Below are 5,007 nucleotides of genomic sequence, written 5' to 3' on the forward strand. Positions count from 1 at the left end.
GCTGCTTGGTAACAATAGGGAAGATAATGGCTGCCTGAGCAACGTTTTGGAGCAGACACTGGGTAGAGGCAGGTCTCAGCCAGCGACTCATTTGAGGGAGCTTGAAAGCAGTGGCAGCAGAGGCGCGGAAAGAGCCTCAGCAGAAACGGCTGAACTAACCGAGTCAGATCCTGACCTTAAAACTGAAGCAGAGTGAAGAAAACTAAAATCCAGTTTATTGTATTTCAGTACTATGTCGTAAAAATCAGATAATTTTCCACTTGTTCATCAAGATGGAAAACTCAGATTCTAATGATAAAGGAAGTGGTGATCAATCTGCAGCACAAAGCAGAAGTCAGATGAACTGATTGGATCGAGAAGAAACTTTCTATCAATTTGTAAATAACTTGAGTGAAGAAGATTATAGGCTTATGAGAGATAACAATTTGCTAGGCACCCCAGGAGAAAGTACAGAGGAAGAGTTGTTGAGAAGACTACAACAAATTAAAGAGTGTCCATCACCACAAAACTCAGATGAAAATAGAGTTCCTTTTTCTCCCTCTCTCCCTCCGTGGTTTTAAGCAGGCAGAGACTCTTCAGAGGATGTGTCTAATGGTGACTCTATAATAGACTGGCTTAATTCTGTCAGACAAACTGAAAATATGACAAGAAGTGGGCAAAGAGAAAACCAATCTTGGAGAGCTGTGAGCCAGACTAATACAAACAGTGGTGATTTCAGATTCAGTTTAGAAATAAATGTTAACCTTAATAATGGGAGCCGAAACCCAGAGAATGAAAATGAGCCATCTTCAGACTTTCTAGTGGAGAAATTACAGAAAACAATAGCCAAAGGCCAGTGGAAAATCCACGATCTGAAGCAACATCTGCAAGACTGCCTAAGTCAGAACGAAATTCAACTGAAACATTAACAACAGAAATTCCACCTACTAGATGTCAGAGGAGGGCAAGAAGTAGGAGCCTAGACCATCAGAGGACCAGAGCCAGAGCTGAAAGAAGTAGGTCACCTCTGCATCCAATGAGTGAAATTCCATGAAGATCTCATCATAGTATTTCATCTCAAACTTTTGAGCACCATTTAGTAAATGAGACCGAGGGAAGTTCTAGAACCTGGCACCGTGTGACATTGAGACCACAAATAACTGGGCCTGAGCTGTTAAGTAGAGGTCTTTTTGCAGCTTCTGGAACAAGAAATACCTCTCAAGGAGCAGCTTCTTCAGACAGCCATCTGTGGTGAATCTACAGGACCAGGACAGAGACCTCCAACCATAGTCCTTGATGTTCAAGTCAGAAGAGTTCATCCTGGAGAATATAAATAGAGAGATAGCATAGCTAGCAGAACTTGGTCGAGGTCTCAGACACCGAATAACACTGTTACTTATGAAAGTGAATGAGGAGGTTTTAGGCATACATTCTCACATTCTGAGCAGACAGATGTGAGAACCTATGTCAGTACCATCATGATTCCTATTCATAGAATTTTAAATACTGATTTAAGTGAGACTACATCTGTTGCAATTCAGACCATGTTACAGCAGATAATGACAGGTTTTGGTGAATTAAGCTACTTTATGTACAGTGATAGCGATTCAGAACCTAGTGGCTCGGTCACAAGTGGAAATATGGAAAGGGCAGAGTCACAGAATGGAGGAGGAAGTTCTGTTGGTTGTAGCAGTTCTGGTTCCAGTTCAAGTTCCAGTCCTAGTTCAAGCTCCAGTGGCTAAAGTTCAGAAACTAGCTCAGAGTTATTTGAAGGCAGCAATGAAGGAAGCTCATCAGGTACCAGACGAGAGGGTCGACATAGGGCCCCAGTCATATTTGATGAAAGTGGCTCTTTACCCTTCCTTAGTCTGGCTCAGTTTTTCCCCTTAAATGAGGATGTTGATGATCAACCCAGAGGACTCACTGAAGAACAGATTGACAACTTGGCAATGAGAAGTTTTGGTGAAAACGATGCATTAAAAACCTGTAGTGTTTGTATTACAGAATACATAGAAGGCAACAAACTTCGTAAACTACCTTGTTCTCAAGAGTACCATGTCCACTGCATCGATCGCTGGTTATCTGAGAATTCTACCTGTCCTATTTGTCGCAGAGCAGTCTTAGCTTCTGGTAACAGAGAAAGTGCTGTGCAGTTAACATCTGAACTCTCAGCTATGTAGCTGGTGTATTGATGGGCAAATAGGAATCACTTGCTTTATGTCCACTTTTTCAGTGGTGCTTAGCTTAAATGTAAAGTAACAACTGAATTGAGTCATTTATTTCTGAAAGAATCATGTACTTTCTCCAGTTTCTGTTTCAGAATAAAAAGAAATATTTAAAAAAATTTTAGGACCTAAAAATCTGATTTCAATACCATTTCAATTGGTAGCATCTCTGTTACCGATAATTTATACTTGTCAGTTTCTCTTTTGTTATCTTAAAAGATCTGCCTTAGCGATGGCTCTTGTCTGTTTCATGTTGATCTTTAAAGTTTCCCATACCATAGGAGAGAGAAGTTAAGGAAATTCCCAGATAAGACTAAGTTACAATATATGTTTGTTTCATAAGGGATTACTTAAAGTTATACCAGTCCTAGCTATTAATTGACCCAGATTCAGCCATATTCTGAATATTTGTTCACCTTTCAGACTCAGTGATACTGGACATGTCAGTGTAAATAACACTAAAGATAGAATCTTCTAAGTATATGACTGTCTCCTAAGCCCATTACTGTGGCACCCTATAGAGTGAGCTTATAGTTTGAGATATTTATTTTGTGTAAATATTAAAAAGCCTATGCTTGTGTACGTGAAGAAATCACATTCATTTGTTCAAAGATCTGAAGCTATTTTGTAGAGGCTCAGTACTTTTCCACTGCACTGTTGTATTGATGCATGAAAAACTGTAAAGCACCATGCTTAAAAAAAATAAATAAAAGATGTGACATGATAATATGTCACCAGTGACAAATGCATGATAATTTAAGAAACAAAAATGTAGTAGTACACTATTGAATAGAACTACTTTTTATTGTTATTGAATGAACTATAAATGGGGATTTATAGAAAACTACTAAGAATTGAACTGTCAAGATTTAAGAAAACAAAACTGCACATTTGTAATGCTATGAAGCATTCATTAGGTTTTCAGTGACAAAAGGATTAATTGACAAAAGGAACACAAGCAAGTATGATTATTATAAAACGTCTCTGAATTTTATCCAGTATTGATAGTTACTGCTTTGAGACATTCCAAATGCAGTGACTGTATGTTAGAACTTACTGGTTGGCAATCTCATATTCTACTATCCCATAGTTTTCTTCACTCCTCCCTTCATTCTTGCCAGAAGAACCCCAGTTATGTACAGTTTTTCAAAAGCTGGTTCCTTCCTCAATCACAAGGAGACAATCATGGTTAGGTTAAGCCAATAATAATTTCATTCTTCTAGCCTGTACTTGCTTTGAGCAATCAAGTGGTCAAATTCTAATCAGTGATACTTGAAAAGGAGACAGTGTTAAGATGTCAGTGTGCTTCCTGGAATAGTCTTGCTTCCTGCCTACAATGAAAGCACAGAAGGAAGCACTCTATTCCTCCATATTCTACCTCTCAATCTTGTATCTACTTTTGATGTCAAGATTTGGACTTTGTTTATATGAGCCAGATCATGAAACAAGCAAATTGGATGGATGTAAAATCTTGGGAATATTTTGATGTGTTGAGCTTATGGAATAGCCATTTATGGGAATATCCAACACTTGGATTTATTAGTCTTTTTAATGAAGTTGATTTGGTCTTTCAATATAGATAGGTCAAGTAACCCTTCCCAGAAAAGGGATGAGTTTTCACAATGCTCCTTGTATACACAAATACAAGTTCTTGCTATTATCTCATTGATACTTATAATCTTCACAGAGACAATGTTGCCTAATAATTTTTTCCTTTAAAATATTAAGTTGAAATTTACCAAGCAAGTATTAATACACAGTAGTTTCCAAATCTTTTGGTTTTAGAACTGCTTTAGACTCTTAAAAAAATTATTGAGAATAATTGTTTCAAAGTAAAAAGTTAAAAGAGAAATTACTAAGAATTCCAAAGTCTTAGAGTTTATGTTGATTCCATTGATATTTATTGTACTCAAATTAAAACTGAGGAAATTTTAAATATATATGTTACACCCAGCGAGAGAGAACCAACCAGAGACCGATATTAAATCCACACAGGAGTTTATTACCGGCAGGACCCGAGCCAAGCATAGGACCTGAGCCTCGACTGGGGGTTGGCAAACAAGTTTTATACACCTTTGAGGCCAACAGTTTCTAGGCCCCCCTATGGGATAGAACTAGTAAAGCAAGAAAAGGTACAGAAGCAGAACATCCTGCTGTTAGAACATTTGTAAAACAATAGTTGATTAATTGTTGTTTCTAAGAGACTCTCTAAGGGGAGGAGGTTTCTAAGCTTCCTCTTTTTGAGTTCATCTAAAGGGCAGGCAGGTGGGTCAAGCAGCAATATGGAGTCTGTCTTGCTAACAAGGGTCCTTCAATATATAACTCATTTAGGGATGGGGAGAATGGGAGGGAGAGGAGAGGAGAGGAAAGTAAAAATGATTAAGATTCAATATGTATATACACCAATTCTAATTTAAAAAGAAAATTATTCACTAAGTGAATAGTGCATACCTGTAATCCCAGCTACTTGGTAGGCTGAGGCAGGAGGACCATAAGTGTAAGGCCAGCCTGAGCAACTTAGCAAGCACTTCTCTCAAAAAACTAAAAAGGGCTCTGGATGTAGCTCAGAGATAGAATGCAACTGGGCTCAAGCCTCACTATTGAAAAAATTTTTCATTACATATTACCTTAAAATATGTATTCATATAAAAGTATTTTCTAGAACTAATTTCCTTTGCAAATCTCTTTAATTTCTGGTTTAATAGAAGATGATTTGATTCTAATGTCTTCTCTATATTCAATATGTTATTATAATATGTTGTCTTGGTTGAAGGACATGGAGAAAATATGGTCTCAAATAGAT

The 5,007-nt window shown here is 37.5% G+C and overlaps 1 pseudogene; it reads left to right on the forward strand.

Annotated features, from left to right (window-relative positions):
* Positions 1 to 238: 238 nt before the first annotated feature.
* LOC101709680 (E3 ubiquitin-protein ligase RLIM pseudogene) lies at positions 239 to 2,159 on the forward strand (annotated as a pseudogene).
* The last annotated feature ends 2,848 nt before the right edge of the window (positions 2,160 to 5,007 follow it).

Source organism: Heterocephalus glaber, unplaced genomic scaffold, assembly GCF_053883595.1.
Source record: "Heterocephalus glaber isolate CG9 unplaced genomic scaffold, H.glaber_assembly_v1.0 deba00001523, whole genome shotgun sequence".
Taxonomy (NCBI): domain Eukaryota; kingdom Metazoa; phylum Chordata; class Mammalia; order Rodentia; family Bathyergidae; genus Heterocephalus; species Heterocephalus glaber.